The sequence below is a fragment of the Rhinolophus ferrumequinum genome, chromosome X, assembly GCF_004115265.2.
Source record: "Rhinolophus ferrumequinum isolate MPI-CBG mRhiFer1 chromosome X, mRhiFer1_v1.p, whole genome shotgun sequence".
Classification (NCBI taxonomy): Eukaryota; Metazoa; Chordata; class Mammalia; order Chiroptera; family Rhinolophidae; genus Rhinolophus; species Rhinolophus ferrumequinum.
The window spans coordinates 51268758-51295871 of NC_046284.1; the positions used below are offsets into that span (position 1 = coordinate 51268758).

Here is a 27114-nt window from a genome sequence, read left to right on the forward strand (position 1 = left end):
GATAACAAAAGATGAATACAAGTCAAGTTTGACTTCTGCAGTTACAAGAGGGGCTCAAAGTGGTGACTATCAGCGTAATTTTAAGTTTTTTCCTTAAAAGTGTATGTACATTTTTTTGGCACCCTCTGTATTCTTAGAAGAATGATGTCCTGTAGGACCTAGGGCCTGCAACTAGATGAGTTCTTAAGAGGACAGTTGTGAAAGAGCTTGTGACACTCATTAAATACTCTGTAAGGGTTTGTTTCGTTGCTGAAACTGAATAGGAGGCCTAGCAAACAGATGGATCTTAGCTCACATGCTTGAGCATATTAGAAATCCACGTTTAAATTGCCTTTAAATGAACATAAATATGACCCTGAGATTCAACCATAGCATGTCGGTGGGATGTCCACTTCAGTTACTATTGGGGATCTCCATCTCCATTAGCTGTACAAACACGTGGTGTTATCTAGCACCAAAGCCTGAGCCCCCATGTCCCTCCGTCATGTCCGTCCACACTGGGTAGGGATGAGATGCTCATTTATTGAACTGGCCTGGTATCTTCAGCTCCCTTGTCCCTGCCCCTGCTGCTTTCATCTGGGTAAAGACTAGGTGCCCAGGTTCCCTGAGCCCACCAGTCTCCCCTGGGTCCTGATAAGGAGACGTAAGTCTCTGCTACTGGAAGGACCCACAAATCCTGACCTCTCAATGCGCTCCATTCCCTCCCAGGGACATAATGGCTTGATTTCATTAAGGAATGGAATCCTTTTCAAAATACAAAAGCCACTGGCTTCTAGCAGCTTCTACTTCCAGCTCTGCCATAAACCTCCCTTCCCTGGATTTCTGCAGGAAATGGGAGAGAAAAATATACAAACACAATACATGTTAGCATCTCAATGACTTAATAATTCTGTATTTTCCAGTGAAGTTCAAAGTTTTTTATTTTTATTTTAGTTGATTTCTTGTTTCATTGTTTTTAAAACAGTTCAGGAATACTCTCCTGAAGTACTTTATTAGGACCTAAACCAGGCCATCCTATTGATTTAAAAAAAAAAAAAAAAGGCAATTATAAGTGTACCCAAACTCTATTACCCAAATCTGTTGATTTAGCAAGGTTCTGTATTCAGAAACTACATAGGTGATACAGTTTCATCTAGATGCCTAAATGGCTTCCCTTCTAAAACTAAAGAATAGTTTTGAAGTGTTTACTCCATGAGATTCAGCACCCAGCTAATACGGTGGGTCCATAATAAACAGCTATTAGAATTATTATTTTCATCAATATAATTATCAACATAAATAAGCCTGGTTTCCATTCAGGAGAATTATGTGCATTGGTACAGAAGCATGTTGTGAAATAACACTCATGACACCCGTAAAACACCTAAAAGGAAGGTAGCCATTAAATATAAGACTTTGCTTTTTCTTTTCTTTTTTTTTTTTTTTGGTGATTAAGGCTTTACTAAGGATCACACACATCTGGGCAGGGTTCACACTGGGTGAGCAGGGCCTGCACCCCAGGCCACTACTGGTCTTCAGGGCAGTGCTGGGAGGTCAGGGCTGAGTTCTGCAGGCCAGGGGTCCAGTCGGACTCCTCGAACCAGAGCAACCACTGAAAGGAAGGTAGTCTGGTTGGCTTTAGTGCAGGGAGGACAATGTTAGGGGGGAGACTTCACTGAGAAAACTGGGGTGCTGTGAAGCTTTCAGATCCTGGGTGAACTGGGATTCGGGAAGGGGAAAAGGCCAAATAGGGCCTAAGTGAAGGAAAGAAAAAAAGGACAAATGAACAAGACAGCTGGTTCTGGCGGTTCAGGGATATCCGGCTCTTCTCCAGGGTCTGGGCATAGCAGGCACAGCACTGGCTTCTCGCGCCCATCTCCTGGCTGTAAAGGCCCTACTTATTGCCCCAGACGCCATCTTTGAGTTCACAGGGCTTGGGAGGAAGCGACTGGACTTCATGTAGGCAGAGATCTTCTTCAGGCCCTCGAAGCGGGCCACAAAGGCTTTCAGGCTCAGGAATGCTTCTAGGCACTTGGGCTCGAATATACGGAGCAGGTCTAGGATGTCATAAGCCAGGAAATCCACATACCAAGACCTCTTCCCCAGAAACTGAGAAGAGCTTCATCTTTTCGGGGAGCGCCTTCAAGTACAGGCTTCAGTTTCTCAAAAGTCAGGGCTATAGCAGACTCTGGCCAGGACACCCTACGGTGAGCCATAACCTCGTTCTCCACGATGTCCATTCGAGTCATCTCCGCCTGTCTCCCCACATAGGTTATGCTTGAGAGCAATGTAGCGAACGATGGCGTTGCTCTGGGTGAGCCTGTAAGCCCCATCAATTAAGTAGGGCAGATTGAGGAAGTCCAGACCCAGCCTGAACTTGGCACTCAGCCATTGGCTTCTGTCACAGTCGGGAATGTCCCCCATCGTGTACTTTTTCTCATAGTGTGAGGCTGTGTACTCCAGGAGCAGGCGGATGGCGTGAGGCCACCTGCGGATGTCCCAGTAACCCAAAGTCATGGCCATGGTCAGCGTTTCATGGCTTCAAGGCACTCAGAGACGTGCTAGAAATTCCAATATAAGGCTTCTCTTGCCTAAAATAAATTTCTGGCACAGAACGAATGTTCGAAAATGATAATTCTCCCTTCCCAAAAGGAAAGGGTGAAAAATATATTCCTAAGATCTGTAGTTCTCAACCTGAGGTCCTGGGACTCTTAAGGTCTTTAAAGATATGATTAGGAATTAAAGAGCTCTTTTCTTGTCTTTCCTCTTCTTTTTGTTTCTAATTCATTAATTCATTATGAAGGTAACACTGAGCTGAGCTTTCTCTGGAATCAAATGAGATAATATATTTAAAAGTGCATGATGAACTGTGAACTACAATAACAGTCAACAGTGTGCTTCTTTATAGAAATGCCAATTATCAGAAGCTGTATATTTTTCTGAAAAAATGTTTCAAAATGTAAAAGTGTGTAAGAAAGGATAGAAGTTGGAGATAGTCATGATTTTATTTTAAAAATATAAATTTAGATAAACTAGAAAATTCTTAGAATAAGCACTAAAATATTAAAAATAGAATATATCCATTCCAAAGAAAACTCTATTGGTCTAACAGAAGGCAGGAAAGGAGGAGGGGAAGGAGGCAAAGGAAAACATAGTAAGTAGAAATCACAAAGGAGGAAAGTAGAAATAGAACTGCAATATGTCAATACTCATAATAAATGTACATAGATTAAACTCATGAAAAGAAAAACCTCAGATGGGATTTTTTTTTTTGAAAGCACAGATTCCAGTTTCGTGCTTTTTCTCAGAGATGCTCTAATTATCCAGAAGAATTCAAAACAAAGGAATGGAGAAATATATAGTATATATTTTATATTTAATATACTATAGGCAAATAGTACTAAGCAAGAGAAAGTTGGTGTAGCAAAATTAATGCGAAAACAGTAGTATTGACCCACAGCAGCATGGCACATCACAAACACCATACCAAGCAGATTTATTCAACATTCTGAACAAGAACCACTGGTTAGATATAATCAAAATGCAACTTGACTTTTATCTAATTGTAAAGGTTTCCCCAGGCCCTGTGGCTTTGCTAACTCACTCTAAAGAGCCCTACAGTCACTTTAAACTACAAATTGAGCCTCAATTCAGTGATTAGCACCCCCAGTTCCAAATAATAAAGGACTCTCTGAACTTGATTTAGAGTTAAACCTTTTCTTCTCCCTCAGCTAGCACCAACTTAAGGCGGACCTCCCACTTCTGGGGGAAGGGATGTGCTGGGTTTCTTCTCTTTCCCCATCACCAGCTTGCTGATTTTGACTTCAGGCCTGTCTGGGGTTGAAGGGAGGAGAGTAAGCAGAAAGTTCTTGACTGGTCGCACAGTTAAGTTGGCTTTAATGCTCTCAGGGTCTAGCTTGTTTCCAGCTCTTTCTCTTCGGACGCCCCCCTAGTGCAACTCCTGTATCAGGAGTGAGACATTCTACTGCTATTTCTCCTTCAGCTCTGGCTTTCCAGTTGTCCATTCCGTACTGTTAGAATCTATAGCACTTCCAAACAGTTCTCTTCTGCAGATCCCTCAATACCAAGCAGCTTTCTCTCCTGCATGGCCCACTCCTGGTACAAGAGAAACACCCATATGTCTTTGGCCCCCAACAAATTGAGAATGCAGACATCTCAATTCATTCACCTCTCCTTTGCTCCCACCATCACTACAGCCACCCTCCCCAGCCTGTAAGATTTCTCATTCTGGAATCAGATCCCATTTCACTGTACCTCCAAAATCCAGGAGATACATACCAAGCTTCCAGGGGTCCAGTTGCAGCCTTGCAGTGAATGGGAAGGTACCTCAGCTCTTCACCTTGGAATCCTATTCCAGAAATCCTCACAAAAATTCCTTCTCCCTATCTCCTCTCTCGACCCTTTTTAATCCTGATAAATTGCTTGGTTATTTCCAATGAAAACCTAGCTTTAGAAATTCACATTTACTTTATCTTGGTGCATAAGAGGAAACTTCCAATTTAACATCCTGTCATGCAAATTTAAACCAACCAATATGGGCTTTGGAGTGTGACAAACCTAGGTTAGAACACAAGCTCAGCACCTTACTAGATTTAGGGTCTCGGAAAATACACTTAACCTTTCCCAGTTGTTTCTTCATTTAAGGGAGTACTGCTACCTACCTCACAGGATTGTTATGGGAATTAGAACCAATCTAAAACACCAGATGCTGCATCTGGCCCTCAGTGGGAACTCAAGGAAATGTTAGTTTCCTTCCCACCCTGCCTCTTCCCGTCCTCAAAAAACATGCCTTTGACACACTACCATAAAGAGGTTTTGTAAATGTAAAGACAAGAAAGGGAAAGAAGGGATGATCTTCAGTACCATTTCTGTATTCCAGAATAAATTGTCTGATGGATACAGTATAGGAAAAGGGGTAAATAATATACCACTCTCACTCTGTGTTACCCACCCAATGGAGTTGAAGGTAGGGGACACAATCATTATACCATTTAACTGATTCATGTGTTTCCTGAACCTTCATTTTAGCTTTTAGGTTAAAAATCAGTAAAGCAGATGTACTTAGAGCTTTAGAACTTTATATTGAGAGGTCCACCGCCAAACTCATCAATAGCTACAGGACCTGGTAAGATCCTTCCCCTCTTCTGACTTTATCAAAGATGGTACCGTGTTTCCCCAAAAATAAGAATCAGCTCTAATGCGTCTTTTGGAGCAAAAATTAATATAAGACCTAGTATTTTATTTTATAGTATATTTTATATTTATTATATATGATATTATATATTATACCCGGTCTTATAGTAAAATAAAACCAGGTCTTATATTAATTTTTGCTCCAAAAGACGCATTAGAGCTGATTGTCCTACTAGGTCTTATTTTTGGGGAAACACGGTAAAATGGCTGATATTATTTAATATGTATGAGACCCTAACTGATCTATATAATTCATATAAACCTCACAACAAGCCCAAGAGGAAGTAATGCCATTATACCCACGTTAGAGAAGGGGAACAGAGGCCAGGGACAGAGCTAAAAGTGGTAGACCTGGGAGTTGAACCCAGTTAGTCAAGCTCTTAACTGCTAGACTATACCATCCTTTAAAGAAAAATAGTACAGCTACTGAGAAATGTGAAACTTGAGGTCTCATCTGTGAGTGCACCCTGAACCTATGTATCACTTCAGGGCCTCGTAGAAGCAGACACCCAGAGAAGATTAGACATACAAGACACTGATGGGGAAACACTGGTGAAAAATAAAGGGAGCAGGAGGAGATTGGAAGAAACTTCAGACTGGGAAGCACATCTCATACCTGTGAAAGGAGAGGGAGGGAAGGAGGATTAGGCACGAGGAGCCTCGGACTGCAGTATGAAGACAAGAAAGTTTGCACCAGGCCATGGGGGTGGGCAGTACAAGCAAAGATTAAAGGAGTTATCTATCCAAGGAGCAAAAATGGGCTGGCTCCAGCAGCCCAGCTGTGTTCAGTTACAGTGTGGGAGGAGTCTGGGGAGAGAGTGGCCTTAGCAGAAATGTCAGGCAGATCCAAAGGTTCTTCGGAGGAAATACCTGAGCTGTGTGACTCCACGGCCACCACAGACCCTGTGATTTGCCTGGCAGTCATCCACATATCGTCTACTGACTGAGGGTCCTAGACCTGCAGTGCTTTGTGCTCTGGTGCTGGCCAGGCAAGCTGCCTTCTGGACATGTGATGGAGATAACAGCCTTCTGCCTGGGGAGGGAGGTGGTGAGGGGCCCAGAGAACCAGGCTCTGGATGCTGCTCACCCTCCACCATCAGTACCTTCAAAACCATCTTCACACCGATCCACAGCTTGATGGCCCTGGCCCCCAAGTCATGGGTTGGGCCTGCAGCGCGTAGGGGTGTTCACAGAGTGCTGACACCCCTTTTCTCCTGAGCTGTAGGACCACGTGCCTTCCAAGCTCCCTTTACCTGGGGTCCCTGTGCCTCTGGGCCTGGGGGGATGCAGACATCACAAGCACTGCACCGGGATCACACACAGCTACAGTCACCATAGAACCAGCAAAACAGGCTGCGGCACATCCGAGGCCTTTCTGGGAGTTCGAGCAAGGTGGATAGGAAAGGGATGGGTGAGGTCTACCCCCATTTTCGGGAGGCTACTTCACTGGGCTCTGGGAGAAGGGCTAGCCCCTTCTGCTTCAGCCCCAAATTACCCGGTCAGGTTGGACACCTGCCTGCTCAAAGACGATCCCGACCAATGTTTGCAGCTAGGAATCCTTAGGGGGTTCCTCTCCTCTCCTAAAAAGGTTCCCCAAAATAGAAAGGGAAATGCGGAAAAGGCAGTGTGCTCTGACCTGTAATGGGGACAGACGTCCTCCAGGCAAATGTGTCCAGGACAGCAAGTCCATGAGCTTACGAGGATCTGGTGCCCGCTGCAGGCTGGAGCAGAGAAACCGAAGTCAGACCACCCTGGAGAGGAGTGTGATTGGGGTGAGCCCTTCCACATCCCACCTGAGCGCTACCCCTCAGAGTGCCAGGGAGATGGACTCGTCCTGTCTGTAAAACTGCCAGTGAGTTCCTGGACCCTCGTCTCACCCAGCTGGAATCCAGCCCCACCAGCAACCGTCAGGCTGCCATAACCTTGAAGACTGGTCTGGAGACATGAAGATCCCCCCAAAATGGTATCACAGAGGAAACAAAAAGCCAAGGGCACCTTCATTCTTGCTTTGCTTTATAGAAACAGTTTTCTTATATTACACTCGTCACTTTATGTTTACAATTTTTCATTCTTTGTTTTAGTGCATTAGAAAGGCATCCCCCCCCCTTGAATTGTTATGAATATCTTCTTATAGTTTTGTTTTCTCACTTTATAGTTTATACTCTCTCTGGGCACGTAGAAAATTATACTTCCCAAGCCCCCGGCCACCCCAAACACTTGCGGTTAGGTGAGGCCACGTGACTAATTTGGGCCAATGAGCTGTACACAGCAATGACTCATGTTCCTTCTAGGCTAAAGTTACTTTAGATGAGTGGGAGGGACACTCTCCCCTTACCAGTGACCAGCGATGTTCCAGGTTGTGGAGCCTCTGTCAGCAGACATCCCTGACTATGGGAAGCAGAGCCCCCTGGCCCCTTATCTTCTCAATACATGTTGGACATGTATTGTGTGTTAGAAACAGACATTCCCTGTGTTAAACTACTAAGGTGTGGAGGTTCTTACACCAGCATAAGGTTAGCCTACCCTGGTAAACTCAGTGATGGCTCTCAAAGTTTATAGTCTAGTAAGTGGAGTGACCTGTAAAACTTGTAAACATGCATAATGTATGACAAAAACGGATGGGGGGATAAACTTACAGATGACTGGTGATAGGAGAGAACTATACTGGTTTGTCAGCTCAGAGACAAATCCTTTTGAATTTTATATTTTTCATTTTTTTAACCTAATAATAGTATTTGTTACTCAGATAATTGATATTCTTTTTGGAAAAATGAGAAGGCACAAACAAAAAGAAAAAATTAAAAAACTAGAACTCTGACACACACAGATAATTTGTTATTCTGGTGAGTTACAATGACATAACTTTTCTTGTAAAAGACCATCTACTCCCTATAAAAGAGGAATGGAAAAGAGAATCCAAGCTACTCATTTGAGAGCTTCATGCACCTCCCAACACACACAGACACACAAACACACACACAGGCACACAGCAGGCTGAAAGTGTCAGAATACACTCACAGCAAGGAGAGAGTATTAAATGCACAGACACATGCTCATGGCCAGTGTGAAGTATACACACTACAGGGTAAGAGCGTGTGGAATGCAAACACGCAACAGCAGGATGAGAATATGAGGAATGGACACATACGGCCAGCTGAGACTGTGGGGAACACTCAAAAACAGCCAGGTGAGACTGGGGGGAATGAACGCACAGGTGGTAGGGAGACAGTGTGGGTTGTCAACCCACACAGCAGGGAGAGAGTGTGGGGAATCACCCAGAAACATGTTGGTGAAAGTGTGGGGAATGCACACACACGCACACAGTAGGGTCAGGAAGTGGAAATGTAACCACACATACACATGGTAAGACGTGGGGAATGACCCACACATGGCAGGGAGAGACCCTGGGAAATCACAGGGTGAAGGTGGGGAATGCACAAACACACACATCAGAAAGAGTGTGAGAAACTAACATACACGTCAAGGAAAGAGCGTGGGGAATAGACACACAGCACAGTGAAAGTGGGGGAAATGCACAAACACACGTGACAGGACAAGAGAGCAGAAATGTACACATACGCACACGATTAAACTGTGGGAACGAACACACAGGAAGGTAAGGCAAAAGTGTGGGGAACACAGACATCCAGGTGAGACTGTGGGGACACATGCACAGATGAGTCTGTGGTGAACACACACACCCAGCAAATAGTGGGGGTAATGCACACACACAGCTAGCTGAGAGCAAGAGAGCAAGGAATGCACATACACAACAGCTGAGAGTGTGGGGAACACTCACTAGAAGCCAGATGAGAGTGGGGAATGCAACACACGGACAGCTGTCACTACGGGTAATGCACACACATGGCTAGCTGAGAGTGTGGGGAACACACAAATGGATGGCTGACAGTGTAGGGAACACTCACTAACAGCCAGCTGAAACTGTGAGGAATGAACACCCACAACAAGCCGGGGGGGTGGGGGGCACGCACACATCACAAGGTGAGAGTGAAAATTGCACACACACATAGGGCACGAGGGGGCTATGCACACATGTCAAAGAACAAGTGTGCAATGCACACACATTAACACCCAGTGTGGGGAATGCACACACATGCAAACATTATGGCCAGATACAAGAAATGTACACACACATGCACACGGGAAGTGCTGGGAATGGACCCAAACATGGCATGAACAGAGCATGGAGATGCAGACACACAGCAGGGTCAGTTGAGGAATGCACACATACAATACAAACAGCGACAGGACAAGGTGACAAATGCACACACAGTGCAGGGTGAGAGTGTGAGGAACACACACACAGCCAGGCGTGACTGGGGAAGGCACATTCACACCCAGCTGAATCTGTGGGGAACACACACACCATGCAGACTGTGTGGGGAATGTACACACACACCCAGGTGAGAATGAATGGAACACAAAAACATAGGCTTTTGAGAGTGTGGGGAATGGAATGCACACTCACTGCCAGCTAAAAGTGTGAAAAACCAACACACACAAAGCAACATGTGAATATGGCGAACACACACACATATAGCCAACTGACAGTGTTGGGAATGCATACAAATGACCAGCTGAAAATGTGGAAAACACTAACAACCAGGTGAGAGAGTGGAGAATGCAACACACGGACAGCTGTCACTGTCGGTAACGCACACACACGGCTAGGTGAGTGTGGGGAACACACAGAGACAGCTGACTGTGTGCGTTGAACACATACGTATAGCTGAGAGTATGGGGATTACAAAAACATAGGCCGTGGAGAGTGTGAGAAATGCATACACACAGCCAGCTGACTATCTTGGAAGTATACATGAAGAGCCAGCTGACAAGTGTGGGGAATGCACACACACACACACATACACACACACACACACACACACACGGCCTGCTGAGAGTGAGGGAAAACAAAAATACAAGCAGTTGAGCATGTGCAGAATGCACACGAACGGCCATCTGAAAGTGAGAACACACACACAAAGCCACATGTGCGTGTGGATAAAACACACAGCCAACTGATAGTGTTGGGAATGCACACACACGACCAAGTGAATTGTGGGGAACACTCACTAACAGCAAGGTGAGAAAGGGAAATGCACGCAAACGGACAGCAGTCACGGGATAATGCACAGAAACGGCTATCTGAGAGTGTGGAGAACACTCACAGCCAGCTGACAGTGTAGGTTATGCACACACAAGGCTAGCTGAGAGTGCGGGGAATGCTCACACATGGCCAGCTGAGAGAGTGGGGAACACTCACTGACAGACAGGTGACAGAGGGGAATGAACACACATGACAAGATGAGAGTGTGCGGAATGCACTTATAAGCCCAGATACGAGTATGGGGAACACAAAAACGAAGGCTGTTAAGAGTATAGGGATGCACATGCACAGCGAGCTGAAAGTATGGGAAACCTACACACACAAAACCACATGTGAGTGTGGATTACACATACACACAGCGAATTGATAGTGTTGGATATGCATACACACAACCAGGTGGAAATGTGGGGAACCCTAACTAACACCAAAGTGAGAGAGTGGAGAATGCGCACAAACAGACAGCTGACAGTGTAGGTTATGCACACAAATGGCCAGCAGAGAGTGTGGGGAACACTCACAGCCAGCTGAGAGTGCAGGAAAAGAACACTCACAGCAACCGGAATATGGGGAATGCACACACACACACCCAAGTGACATTGTGGGGAATGCACAACCATGACAACGCGAGTGTGAAAAATGCACACAGAACAGCAGGGCTCGAGGGTACAATGGACATACACACCAAGGAAAGAGTATGCAATGCATACACATCACGGCACATATATGGAATGCATACATGAGTAAACAGTATGGGCAGACACTGGAAATGTACATACACATGCACACGGGGACTAATGGCAATGGACCCAAACATGGCAGGGAGAGAACATGGGGATTCACACACACCGCAGGGTCAGTTGGGGAATGCACACATACAATACACACAGCAACATGACTGTGTGGCGAATGCACTCACCACACAGGGAGAGAGTGTGGGGAACATACACAGAGCCAGGTGAGACTGTAGGGAATGCACACTCACAGACAGCTGAGGCTGTGGGGAACACACACGCTTGGCAGACAGTATGGGGAAAGCACACACGGCCAGCTGACTATGTGGGAAATACATATCAACAGCCAAGTGAGAGGTAAGGGAATGGACACAAACAGCTAGACAAGAGTGTAGAGAATGCACACACAGCAAGCTGAGTATATGTAGAAAGCAGACACATGGACAGTTGACAATGGGGGGAACACTCACACAGACAGGTAACAGGGTGGGCAATGCACACACATGGCTAGCTGACAGTCTGGGGAACACTCAAAAAGAGCTAGCTGAGAGTGCAGAGAACACGCACTGACAGCCAGCTGAGAGTGTGGGGAATGAACACCCACAGCATGCTCAGAGTGTAGGGTATGCACGCACACACCCAGGTGAGGGAGGGAAATTCACACACGACAGAAAGAAAGTGATAGATGCACACATAACAGCAGGGCTCGAGGGGGCAATGTACACAAATGCCAAGAACTAGGTTCACACACACACATCTCGGCGAGTGTGCACAATGCACAGAAACGTGAACAGTGCGGCCAGAAAAGGGAACTGTACATACACATGCACACGGGGATTAATGGGAACGGATTCACACATGGCAGAGAAGAGAGCACGGGGATTCACACACACAGCAGGGTCAGGTGTGGAATACACACATACAATACACACAGCAACATGACAGTATAACAAATGAACACACAGCGAAGGGTGAGAGTGTAGGGAACATACACACAGCCAGGTGAGGCTGCGGAGAATGCATACCCATGGACAGCTGAGGCTGTGGGGAAATACACACTCGGCAGACAGTATGGGGAATGCACACACACAGCCAGCTGACTATGTGGGAAACACACATAATCAGCCAAGTAAAGACGTCATAAAAATGATGGTATGAGTGAGCCTCTTGAAATCTCCCCTGGAATTTACAAAATCTTGAACAACTATAACTCCACAAAGGACTCCCTGCACAGCAGACAGGCAAGACGAAGACGCCCACTACTGAAATCATCTAAAGGTGGGCAAACTGCATGAGCGGGGAAGGGAAGAAAGGAGAAGTGTGGAGATGGGGATGCACGGGCACAGGACGCAGACCTAGCTCAGTGCTCCGAGCTCGCTGCATCCAGGAACGTCCGCAGCTGCGGGACAGGGAAGAACTCGGACTGCTAGGGCTCCGCTTATGGCCCACAGGGCTGAGGGGGCAGCATATAACACGGATGAACACAACGCTCACGGCAGAGACCTCGGAGAAAAGACTGAGGGAAGAAGGCTGAAAACAGTGGTTTAAGTCCTCACTGCCAAGCAGAGAACGGAAGCCTTAGGCACTGAGACTAGCCGCCCCCTCCCTACCCTCCCAGAGCTCACCCCACCCCCACCTGCCCGGTGGTAGAAGCTGAACAGTAGCAGTGTCAGATCAAAAGAACAGAATATTTGCTGTTCTGACAACTGTGGACCGCAGACACAGATTCACAGCCCAAATAGTTCCGGCAGAGGGGAGGGAGCTGTGGAAGCAGAGCTGGCTGTGGTGGTGGTCACCAAAATTGCTCTGGGCCACCTCTCACAACTCACCCCGCCCCTGGCCCCACCTATCTGGGCGGATCCCTGCAGGAGTAAACAGAACTGCTGAAACATACAGGCTCTGAATCTGGTGCAGGAAGAGCTTTGGAACTTCAGAAGCTCTCCGCATACCCACACGGACACTGCGCCCTGTGACCCAAGCGAACTATTAACAGAGGAGAAGCCCGTCTCCCAAGGAATCCCCCCATTGTGTGAGAAGCCGGAATAGTGCAGAGAAAATATAACACTACAGTGAGAGAGAGAATAAAAGGTTGCAGTTAGACAGAAAATATAACATTCTACCAACAGCAACCGGAAAACAAAAGAAAGACCTCTTTCTATCAACCTGTTGCAGAACTGACTCCTGCAGATGTCTAGGAAGAGAAATAATAAATCATTAATTACCATGAATAACCAAGGTAACAAGACACCTCAGGAAGAAAATGAAAAGTCTCCAGAAAACGAACTTAAAGACATGGAAATATGTGACTTAAATGACAGAGAATTCAAAATTGCAGTTCTTAAAAAACTCAACGACATGCAAGAAAACACAAACAGGCAGTTTAATGAACTCAGAAACAAATCAAAGAATAAAATGAACATTTTACCAAAGAGATTGAAATTTAAAAAAACAACCAAATAGAATTTCTGGAGATTAAGAACTCACTAATAAGAAATGAAGAATGAAATAGCCAACTTAGGTAACAGAGTTCACCAGTTGGACGAAAGTATCAGTGATATCGAAGATAGAAATCCAGAAATGACATGGATGGAAGAAGAGACTTGAGACTTAAAAGAAACGAAGGAACTCTACAAGAACTTTCTGACTCCATCAGAAAGAACAATATAAGAATAATGAGCATACCAGAAAGAGAACAAAGAGAGAAGGGAACAGAGAGTATATTCTAACAAACAGTCGACGAAAACTTCCCCAACTTGTAGAAACAACTGGATCCTCGAATCCAAGAAGCAAATAGAACATCTAATTAACTCAACCCCAACAGGCCTTCTTCAAGGCACGTTGTATGGAAACTGTCAAAACTTAATGACAAAGAAAGAATCCTCAAGGCATCCAGGGAAAAGAAGACGGTACCCTACAAAGGAAAACCCATTAGATTATCATCACATTTTTCAGCAGAAAATCTACAAGCCAGGAGGCAGTGGAATCAAATATTCAAAATACTGGAAAGAGAGAAATTATGAGCCAAGAATAATATATCCAGCAAAGATATCCTATAGATATGAAGGAGAAATAAAGACTTTCCAGACATACAGGAGCTGAGGGAATTTTCTAACACATGACCTGCATTACAAGAAATACTGCAGGAGGCAATTTGACCAGCATGAATAGGAATAATTTGTGACAACCAAAATACAAAAGGGGGGAGAGTAAAGGCCTGAACTGGAATATGGGAATGGAGAAAGTAAGCATCCTGAAGAAAATGGAATACTCTAAATATGAAACTTTCTTTTACAGAAACTTACAGGCAACCACTCAAAAAAAAAAAAAATCCAGAACTGAAATATATAATGTAACAAAAGAAGAAACAGAGGGAAAAATCATAGAATACCACAACACAGAAATAATAGATAATAACAAAAAGGCAAAGAAACAATGGAGAGACAGTCTTACCAGAAAACCAAAGATAGAATGATAGGAAATCCTCACATATCAATAATCACCCTAAATGTAAATGGACTGAACTCACCAATAAAAAGGTATAGAATAGCAGATTGGATCAAAAAACTAAACCCAACCATATGCTGCTTCCAAGAGACACATTTCACCTACAAGGACAAATATAGACTCAAAGTGAAAGGGTGGAAATTGACACTCCACGCAAATGGTATCCAGAGAAAATCAGGTGTATCCATTCTGACATCAGATGAAACAGACTTCAGGATGAAAAAAGGTAACAAGAGACAAAGATGGACATTTCATAATGATAAAGGGGACTATACAACAAGAAGACATAACAGTCATCAATATTTATGCCCCCAATCAGGGAGCACCGAAACCAAGCAACTACTAACAGAACTAAAGGGAGAAATTGACCAAAACACAATTATACTAGGGGACCTAAATACATCATTGACAGCTATGGATAAATGATCCAAACAGACAATAAATAAAGAAATAGCAGCCCTAAATGACACATTTGATGAAATGGACATAACAGACATTTATAAAGCACTGCATCATAGAACATCAGAGTATACAATTTTTTTTAGTGTACCTGGAACATTCTCAAGGATAGACCATATGTTGGGACATGTAACTAGCCTCAGCAAATTTAAGAAGACTGAACTCATACCAAGCATATTCTCTGATCACAAGGTTTTGAAATTGGATATCGACTGCAAAAAGAAAGCAGGAAAAAACACAGATATGTGGAGATTAAACAACATACTTTTAAAGAATGACTGGGTCAAAGAAGAAAGAAGAGGAGAGATCAAAAGATACATAGAAACAAATGAGAATGAAAATACATCCTACCAAAATTTTTGGGATGCGAAAGCAATTTTAAGATCGAAATTTATATCATTACAGGCCTATCTCAAGAAACAAGAAAAATCTCAAATAAATAACCTCATGTTACACCTTAAAGAACTAGAAAAAGAAGAAAACATGAAACCCAAGGTCAGCAGAAGAAAGGAAATAATAAAAATCACAACAGAACTAAATGAAATAGAGAACAAAAAGATAATGTGACAAATTGCTGGTTCTTTGAAAAGATTAATAAAATTGATAAACTCTTGGCTGGACTCACTAAGATAAAAACAAAAAAGACACTAATAAACAAAATCAGAAATGAAAGAGGGGAAGTTATCACGGATACCACAGAAATACAAAGGATCATCCAAGAATACTATGAAGGACTATATGCCACCAAATTCAATAATCTAGAAGAAATGGACAAGTTCTTAGAAATATATAACCTTCCTAGGCTGAATCACGAACTGGAAAATCTAAACAGACCAATCACCAGTAACGAAATTGAATCAGTCATCCAAAATCTTCCCAAAAGCAAAAGTCCTGGACCAGATGGCTTCACTAGTGAATTCTACCAAACCTTCAAAGAGGATCTAATACCAATCCTGCTCAAACTCTTCCAAAAAATTGAAGAAGAGACAGTACTCCCCAACTCATTTTATGAGGCCAACATTACCCTGATACCCAAACCTGGTAAGGACAACACAAAAAAAGAAAACTACAGAACAGTATCTCTGATAAATACAGATGCGAAAATCCTAAACAAAATTCTAGCAAATCGAATACAACAATGCATGGAAAAGATTACTCATCACGCAAGTGGGGTTCATCCCAAGGGTGCCAGGATGGTTCAACATACGCAAATCCACCAATGTGATACATCACATAAAGAAAATAAAGGACAAAAATCATACGATTATATCAGTTGATGCAGAAAACGCGTTTGACAAGATACAACCTCCATTTATGATTGAAGCAGTTAATAAAATAGGTATAGAAGGAAAATACCTTAACATAATAAAGGCCATATATGACAAACCCTCAGCTAATCTCATAATTAATGGTGAAAAACTGAAGCCCTTTGCTCTACGTTCAGGATCACCTCTGCTTTTCAACATAATGTTGGAAGTCCTTGCCTGAGGAATCAGGCAAGAGAAAGAAATTAAAAGGCATCCACATAGGGAATGAAGAAGTTAAATTGTCACTCTTTGCAGATGACATGATGCTGTATATAGAAAACCCTAAAGACTCCACCAAAAAGCTATTAGAAACAATCAACGAATACAGTAAAGTTCCTGGCTACAAAATCAATGTCCAAAAGTCCATTGCATTCCTATATACTAATAATGAAATCTCAGAGAAAGAAATATGAAAAACAATTCGTTTTGCAATTGCAGCAAAAAGAATAAAATACCTAGGAATAAACTTAACCGACGATGTGAAAAACGAACAATGCTGGAGGTATCAACACTCCCGGACTTTAGCTTGTACTATAGGGCAACAATAATCAAAACAGCATGGTATTGGCAGAAAAACAGACACACAGACCAATGGAACAGAATTGAGAACCCAGAAATAAAACCCCATAAATATGGACAGATAATTTTTGACACATAATTTAAGAAGCAAAAACATACAATGGAGAAAAGACAGCCTTTTCAAAAAATGGTGCTAGGAGAACTGGAAAGCCACGAGCAAAAGAATGAAACTGGACTGCTATCTGTCACCATGTACCAAAATTAATTCAAAATGGATCAAAGACTTAAGCATAAGACCTGAAACAATAAACAAAAAACATAGATACTAAACTTATGGACCTTGGGTTCAAAGAGCATTTTATGAATTTGACTCCAAAGGCAAGGGAAGTAAAAGCTAAAATAAATGAGTGGAACTATATCAAACTTAAAAGCTTCTGCACAGCAAAAGAAACCATCGACAAAATAAAGAGGCAATCAATTGAATGGGAGGAGATTTTTACAGTGTCTCTAATAAGAGGCTAATATCCAAAATATACAAGGAACTCATACAACTCAACAACAAAACAACATACAACCCAATTGAAAAATGGGCAGAGGACCTGAAGAGACATTTCTCCAAGGAGGACATACAAATGGCAAATAGACATATGAAAAAATGCTCAACATCACTAATCATCAGAGAAATGCAAATATAAACCACAATGAGATATCACCTCACCCCAGTTAGAGTGGCTATCATCAACAAGACAAATAGTAACAAGTGTTGGAGAGGCTGTGGAGAAAAAGGAACCCTCATACACTGTTGGTAAGAATGCAGACTGGTGCAGCCGCTATGGGAGGCAGTGTGGAGGTTCCTCAAAAATTTACAAATAGAATTACCATATGACCCAGCAATCCCTCTCCTGGGTATGTACCCAAAAAATCTGAAAACATTTATACATAAAGACAAATGTGCTCCAATGTTCACTGCAGCTTTGCTTACGGTGGCCAAGACGTGGAAACAACCAAAATGTCCTTCGATAGATGAATGGATAAAGAAGTTGTGGTATATATACACAATGGAATACTATTCGGCGGTAAGAAAAGATGAAATATTACAATTTGTGACAACATGGATGGATCTTGAGATTATTACGCTAAGCGAAATAAGTCAGACAGAAAAAGTAGAGAACCATATGATTTCACTGATATGTGGTATATAAAACTGAAAACGACAAAAGAACAGACAAACAAATGAAGAAACAAAACTCATAGACATCGACAATAGTTTAGCGGTTACTAGAGGGTAAGCGGGGAGAGGGAGAGCAGGGCTCTAGAAGAGGGTAACGGGGTCTAATATATGGTGGTGGAAGGAGAACTGACTCTGGGTGGTGTACACACAATGTGAGATATAGATGATGTATTACAGAATTGTATACCAGAAGTCTATGTAACTTTACTAATAATTGTCACCCCAATAAACTTTAATTAAAAAAAAAAATCAGCCAAGTAAGAGGTTAGGGAATGCCCACACCTGGCTACTTGAGAGTGTGGGGAATGCACACACGACAGCACGAGAGTGATGAATGCGCACAAAACAGCAGGGCTCCAGAGGCAATGCACACACACCAAGGAAAGACTGTACAATGCACACACAGCCAGGTGAGAGTGTCGGGAATGCACCTCATGGACGGCTGAGTCAGTGGGGAACCCACACACTCAACAGACAGTGTACAGAATGGACAGACACAGTCGACACAGCATGTGGGAAATAAGACATAAACAGCGAAGTGAGAGGTTGGGAAATACACACAAACACATAGCTGAAGAGTGTGGTTGAATGCACACACAAGGCAAGCTGAGTGTGTGGGGAATGCACACGCACAGCCACCTTAATCTGCGAGGTACACATAATGGACCAGCTGACAGCGTGGGGAATGCACACACACAGCCTGCTGAGAGTGAGGGAAACAAAAATACAGGCGGTTGAGAGTGTGCAGAATGCACATAAAGAGCCAGCTGAGTATGTGGGAAACACACACATTCACATACAGACGCACACATACAGTCACCTGAGAGTGTGGGGAATACACACACACAGCCACGTGATAGTGTTGGGAATGAGTACACAGGCCAGCTGAGAGTATGGGGAACACTCACTAACACACAGGTGATAGCAAGGGGAATAGACACACACGGTGAGCTTAGAGTGTGGGGAATACAAAATCATAGGCCTTTGCATGTGGGGAATGTACACGCACAGCCAGCTGAGAGGGAGGGAACACAAAAACATAGGCAGTTGAGAGTGTGCAGAAAGCACACATACAGTCAGGTGAGTCTGTGGGAAACACACACACACAGCCACCGGAGAGAGTGGGGAATACATACACATAGCCACGTGTTAGCGTGGGGAATGAATACACCAGCCAGCTGAGAGTGTGGGGAACACTGACTAACAGATAGATGATAGCAAGGGGAATGGACATACACAGCGAGCTGAGAGCGTGGGGAATGCAAACCCATGAGAGTGCAAGAGTGAAAAATACACACACAATAGCAGGGGTCAAGGGGGCAATGGACACATGCCAAGGAAAGAGTGTGTGCAATGCACACACATATCACAGCGAGTGTAGGGAATGCACACACAAGGAACCAGTATGGGCAGACTCTGTTAATGTACACACACATGCACACGGGGAGTGTTGGCAGTCGACCCGCCCATGGCATGGAGAGAATATGGGGATTCACACACACAGCAAGGTCAGCTGGGGAATGAAATAAAATACAAACAGCAACATGACAGGGTGGCAAACCAACACACAGCACAGGGTGAGAGTGTGGGGAACACAAACACAGCCAGGTGAGAGTGCGGAGAATGCACACTCACGGACAGCTGAGGCTGTGGGGAACACACACACCTGGCAGACAGTGTGGAGAATGCATACACACGGCCAACTTAGTATATGGGAAATACACAATCAGCCAAGTGAGAGGTAGGGGAATGGATATACACGCATAGCTGAGAGTGTGGAGAACACAAAAACAAAGGCCGTTGAGAGTGTGAGGAATGCACACTCACAGCCAACTTAGTCTGGGAGGTACACATAAAGGACCAGCTGACAGTGTGGGGAATGCGCGCGCGCACACACACGGCCTGCTGAGAGTGAGAGAAAACAAAAACACAGGCAGTTGAGAATGTGTGGAATGCACACGAACAGGCAGCTGAGTCTGTGGGAAACGTGCACACACACACACACACACACACACACACACAGCCACCTGAGAGTATGGGGAATACATACACACAGCCATGTGATAGTGTTAGGAATGAATACACGGGCCAGCTGAAAGTGTGGGGAACACTCACTAACAGACAAGTGTTAGCGAGGGGAATGGACACACACGGCAAGTTGAGAGTGGATAATGCACACACAATACTAGCTGAGACAAGATGAGAGTGTGGGGAACACACCCACATGCCCAATGACAGGAGAACACAAAAACAAAGGCTGTAGAGAGTTTGGGGAATGCACACAAACGGCCACCTGGAAGTGAGGAGAACATATACACACAAAGTCACATGTGAGTGTGAGGAACACACACACATAACCAATTGATATGTTGGGAATGCACACATATGACGAGCTGAAAATGTGGGACATAACACATAAACAGCAAAGTGAGAGGTTGGGAAATACACACAGCTAGCTGAGAGTGTGGTGAATATACACACAAGGCAAGCAGAGTTTGTGGGGAATACACACAAGCCAGCTGAGAATGTGGAGAACACAAACACAGAGGCCGTGGAGAGTGTGGAGAATGCACACGCAAGGACAGCTGAGTATCTGGGAGGTGCACATAAAGAGCCAGCTGACAGTGTGGGGAATGCACACATGCACACACACACACACACACACACACACACACACGGCCTACTGAGAGTGAGAGTAAACAAAAATACAGGCAGTTGAGAGTATGTGGAATGCACACACACAGCCGGCTGAGTCTGTGGGAAACAGACACACAGCCACCTGAGAGTGTGGGGAATGAGTACATGGGCCAGCTGAGTGTATGGGGAAAACTCACTAACAGACAGGTGATTGAGAGGGGAATGAACACACATGGCAAGCTGAGTGTGGATAATGCACACATGCCCCCAGATGAGAATATGGGGAACACAAAAATGAAGGCTGTTGAGAGTGTGGGAATGCACACAAACGGCCAGCTGAAAGTGTGCGGAACTCACACACAGAAAGCCACATGTGAGTGTGGATAACACATACACACAGCCAATTGACAGTGTTGGGAATGCACACACACATGACCAGGTGAAAATGTGGGGAACACTCAGTAACACCCAGGTGAGAGCGTGGAGAGTGCATACCCATGAAAGCTCGAGAGTGAAAAATGCACACACAACAGGGCTCGAGGGGGCAATGGACACACACGCCAAGGAAAGAGTGTGTGCAATGTACACACACATCATGGCGAATGTAGGGAATGCACACATGCAAACAGTATGGGCAGACACTAAAAAGAAATGTACACACACATGCACACGGGGAGTGTTGGCAGCTGACCCACCCATGGCATGGAGAGAATATGGGTATTCACACACACAGCAAGGTCAGGGTAGGGAATGCACACGTACAATGCACACAGCAACGTGCCAGGGTGGCAAATAACACAGGGCAGGGAGAAAGTGTGGGGAACACACACACATCCAGGTGAGACTGTGAGGAATGTATACACACTAACAGCTGAGTCTGTGGTGAACACACACACAGCAGATAGTGGGGGAAATGCACACACACAGCTAGATGCGAGTGTTGGGAATGAACCCACAGCCAGCTGAAATTGTGGGGAACCTACACACACAAAGCCACATGTAAGTGTGGATTACACATACACACAGCCAATTGATAGTGTTGGGAATGCACACACTCAACCAGGTGAAAATGTAAGGAACACTCACTAACACCAAGGTGAAAGAGTGGGCAATGCACTCAAACAGGTAGCTGACAGTGTAGGTTATGCACACAAAAAGGGCAGCTGAGGGCGGCTGGATGGCTCAGTTGGTTAGAACACGAGCTCTCAACAAGGTTGCTGCTTTAATTCCCGCATGGGATGGTGGGCTGCGCCCCCTGCAACTAAAGAATGAACACGGTGACTGGACTTGGAGCTGAGCTGCGCCCTCCATAACTACTTGGAGCTGATGGGCCCTGGAGAAACACACTATTCCCCAATAAAATAAAATTTTTAAAAAATGGGCAGCTGAGACTGTGGGGAACACTCACAGTCAGCTGAGAGTGTGGGAAATGAACACCCACAGCAATTGGAGAGTCTGGAGAATGCACACACACACCCAGGTGAGAGCGTAGGGAATGCACACCCATGACCGTGAGTGAAAAATGCACACACAACAGCAGGGTTCGAGGAGGCCAAGGACACACAGGCCAAGGAGAGTGTGTGAAATGCACACACACGCAAACAGTATGGCCAGCCATTGGAAATGTACAAAAACATGCACATGGGGAGTGCTGGGAATGCACCCACACATGGCAGGGAGAGAGCAGGGGGAGTCACACACAGCCAGATGAGACTGTGGGGAATGCACACTCACGGACAGCTGAGGCCGTGGGGCACGCACACCCAGCAGATAGTGTGGGTAATGCATACATACAGCTAGCTGAGTGTGGGGAATGCACATATAGACAGCTCAGAGTGTGGGGAACCCCCACACACACACACAGCCACCTGAGTGTGGGGAATACACACACAGAGCCATGTGATAATATTGGGAATGCACACACATGGCCAGCTGAGATTGTGGGGAACACACACAACCAGGTGCAAGTATGGGGCATGGGCTGACATGGACAGCTCAGTCTATAGGGAATACACACAGAGGCAGTTGACAGTGTGGTTAATAAACACACACACAGGTGAGAGTGTGGGGAACAGAAAAACACAGGCAGTTGAGAGTGTGGGGCATGCACACACACGGCCAGCTGAGAGTGGGGGAACACTCACTAACAGCCAGCTGTTGAGTGTGGGGAATGCACACACATGACCGGGCGAGACTGATAAATGTACACACATACAGCAGGGCTTGAGGGGACAATGCACACACGTCAAGGAAAGTGTGTGCAAAGCACACACACATCAAGGCGAGTGTAGGGAATGCAACACGTGCAAACCGTACGGCCAGACACTAGAAATGTACACACACATGCATACGTGTGTAGTGTTGGTAATGGATCCACACATGGCCGGGAGATAGCATGGGGATTCACACACACAGCAGGTTGAATGTGGGGAATGCGCGCGCGCACACACACACACACACACAAGGCAGTGTGAGAAATGTACACACATGTCAAGGAAAGAGTGGGGGGAATGTCACACAGCCCAGTGAAAGTGTGCAAAATGCACAAACATACACACGACAGGCGAACATAATGGGAAATGTACACACGTGCACAAGGTGAAAGTATGCGAGAACGTACACACACAGAAAAGCAAGGCAAGAGTGTGGGGAATGCACACACATGCACACAGCATTGTGGGAATATGTGTAATGCACACATAGCAGTGCAAGACTGTGGAGAATGGACATGCACAGCAGGGAGATTGCGGATCGAACCCACATGTGCCAGGGAGACAGTGTGGGGTATCAACCCATACAGCAGGGAGAGAGTGTGGGGAATGCACACATACAACACACAGCGCAAGGTGACAGTGTGGGGAATGAACACACAGGGCAGCGTGAGAGTGTGAGGAACACACACACAGCCAGCTGAGTGTGCGTAATGCACACACACAGTCAGCTGAGAGTGTGGGGAACACATACACACAGCCTTGTGATAGTGTTGGGGATGCACTCACACATCCCGGTGAGTATGGGGAATACGCACACAAGGCCAGACGTGTGTGGTAATACACCTAGACACTGGAGGGACATACGGCATGAACCCACAAACTAAACACACACAGCAAATTGACAGTGTTGGGAATGAACACAGCAGGGTGAGAGTGTGGGGAACGCACACAGGGCAGAGTGAGGTTGTGGGGAAGTAAAAAACACACAGCAGGGTTGGAGAATGTGGAATGGACACACACAGCATGGCGATCTTGTGGGATGTACACAAGGCAGTGCGAGAGTGTGGACAATGTACACCAAGAGATCAGAGAGAGAGGGTAGTAAATACACACACACAGTAGAGCGAGTGTGGGGAATGCACACACACTGCAGGGTGAGAATATGGGGAATTCACACACATTACAGGGTGAGAGTGTGGGGAATACACACGGACGGCAGTGTAATAGTTTGTGCAATGCACACACATGGCTAGGTGAGAGTGTAGGGAATGCACACAAATGTACTCACATGCACATGGTGAGAGTGAGTTATGAACGTGCACGGCAGGTCGAGTGCGTGGGGGACTGCACCTACAAACGGCAGGGAGGGTCTGTGGGGAATGCACACTCACTCACACGGCAGTTGAATGTGGTGAATGTACACACGAACATGGCAGGGCGAGACTGTGGGAAATGTATACAACATGCACACAGGGAGTGTCAGGAGTGAACACACACACACGGAAGGTGAGAATGTAGGGTATACTCATGCAAGGCAAGGTGAAATTATGAGGAATACGCGCACGCGCGCACACACAGCTGGGCAACAAGAGTGTGGGGAATGCAGTGCTAGAAAAAATTCACTTGTGTCTGCCCGCCCCCACCCCTGGGGTCTGCAGTCACCAGCCACTATTTCACCCTTTTACAGAGACCGTACGTGCTTACCTCTTCCTCAGCCTTTCTCTTGTGAACACGCCCACATCCTGCACAATCGGAAGCTGACGCCCACGCGGATTTTCCGCTCACCTCCCCAGAATTCCCCAAGGCACGCCATTTTATGCATCTTAACGAAAAGGGCGTGGCTTTGGGGCGGGATCAGCTCCTCGGCCCCCTTTTCCTTTACAGTTCTTTGCGGGTGGCTCCTACCTTCTCATCCACTTGCAGGGAAGCCGGGCATTTTTTACCACCTCCTGTTTCCCTGGGCCAGAGGCCAGCCTGCACTCCATGCAGTAGAGCGGTTACTCAAACCTGACTACCGGCCCTCCCCAACCCTCCCCCAAGCCCACCATTTTTTTTTTTTTTTAATTTTTTTTCCCCAAAATGGACCCGAGCAGGGGCAGGAAAGGGGACATAGGCAATGCAGTCCTGGGCCCGCTTTTGTGTTGGCCCTCACCTTGGGATAGCCTCTGCTCTTTCAAGTCTCCTCAGATCTCGGCCAGGCGGTTCCCCTCCTCTTGTCTGGGTCCAGAAGCGCGCCTGCCTGCCTGCAATGCAATAAGACGATGCTCAGGCAGGAAAGGACTCAGGCTGTACAGTGGCTTCAGTTCACGTCAGCTTTGTCCAGCGAGGCCCTTGTAACGGTGACACTATATTTTCTACTTTGAGATTTAAACCTCTAGTGTAACTCGTTTTAACAGTGTAATTTAGCTTGGGACTTTTTGAGTTTTTCTTTTCTTCGCTCCCCTCCCCTCCCGCAAAACCTTAATGACTGTTTATATACATTTACTATGCATACCACTTTCAGTGGTTCTTGTGGCTGCTCACTTACTGGCGGTGAAGGAATTCACGAGTCAGGTAGAAATACCGAAGGAAGATCAGTTAAAGTAGGAGGGTCCGCTGGGCAGAGACTGCTGGAAACTACTGCAAACTACTGCCTCGAGTCTTTGGTCTCAAGTTTTGTTTTTTCCAGCAGTTGGGGTTGGGGGAAGGTGCGGTAAAGCTGGTTATCACAACCTTTGCATACGTTATGCAGATTTAAGTTGGAGCCAGGAGTGGATCCCATATTAATGCAAAACCTCTCCCAGTCGCAGGGCCAACACTGGGCCAAAGTAAACAGAAACTTTGAAACTGGTATGCATGGTAAATGTACAGCTAGCAGAATCATTGAGGCCTGGCGGAAAGGAAACAGAGAAAGAAAAACTTTCAAAAAGTCCCAGCCTAAATTATACTTGTTAAGTCAAATTATACCAGAGATCCAAATCTCAAAACAGAAGATACATAGTGCCACCGTGACAATCCTGTCTTAACAGTTCTGTTTACTCCATACCAGTTTCGATGGTTCTGCATACTCCAGACCATACGCAGGCCAGGCTCAATGACCCTGCTTCCCCAAGGAAACCGCCAGGACTCTGACTTGAAAGTCTTTATATCTGCGTAAGATTTAACTCCTATCCTTGAAACAAACCAACCTCCGGGAAGCACCTTTTTCCAGGCCTGATCAATTGCCCGTTTCCTTTGTTCTGCTTCTCCTTACCTGCCAATAAAACCTTTTGGCCATACTGGGGAGGAGGTAGGAGGCCGCTTTGGACAGGAGTCTGCCCTCGTCCCGGAATGCCGGCATTTTGAATAAACCTGCTTTTCTTTCCATCATTCTCGTCTATCAAGTTTTGGCTTTCGTGCAGCGAACAGCCAGACTTTCAGCACGGCAACATTAACAGTGAGCTTGGGTCCCCAATTAACCCTCCCATCAGCGCAGCAGGGGCAGGGTGGTCCCTCCCAGCCCGGCCCCCCACCGGGTTTGTGTCTTTGCCAGAAACAAGAAAAATGTATCACCTCCCTGGAATTTCTATTTGCCTATCTCAGAGAGGATCAGCCCCTTGGGGTTAATCCATCCTGTCTTTTTTTCTCTCCAGCTACCAAGACTCTCCACTGCCCCTCCCCCAAGACCCGAAGGTCTACCACTGTTTTGCTTGCAGTCCTGTCCAGGCACCAAAATAGGATTCAGGAAACGAGTCTCGCTCAGAATGAGAGATTTTTACTAATTCTTTTGTTGACGAAAAACATCCAGCCTAAGAGAAAGCTTATAAGAGTTCATTTGAGCCAAACTGACGACAATTGCCGGGAAACGAAGTATCAACGGACTGAGAAAATGCTCCGTGAAATGGCGGTTTGCAGCTTATTTTATACATAAAATCAAAGGAGGAAGGTTACATGAAATCCATTGGTGAGATTAAGGGGTGGTAGAAAGCAAAGGGGGGAATCTCTATAATTGGATAAAAGTAAATTGGAGAGACAGGTACTTCTTTTACAGAGGTGGCTGCAGGATAGTTAACAGTCAGATGGTAATCAGGAGACAACCATAATGAGGAATTTTGCAGTTTCCACCTCTGGTGGGGAAAAAGGATTACTGACATTCCAAAGATGTTATCTTAGGTGCAAAAAGACCACAGACAGGCCTGCTTAAAGGCACGGATTAACTTTATAAAGGAAGCTA

At 45.3% G+C, this 27114-nt stretch overlaps 1 pseudogene; it reads right to left on the bottom strand.

Annotated features, from left to right (window-relative positions):
• Positions 1-1411: 1411 nt before the first annotated feature.
• LOC117022662 (glutathione S-transferase Mu 1-like) lies at positions 1412-24743 on the bottom strand (annotated as a pseudogene).
• Between the last annotated feature and the right edge of the window lie 2371 nt (positions 24744-27114).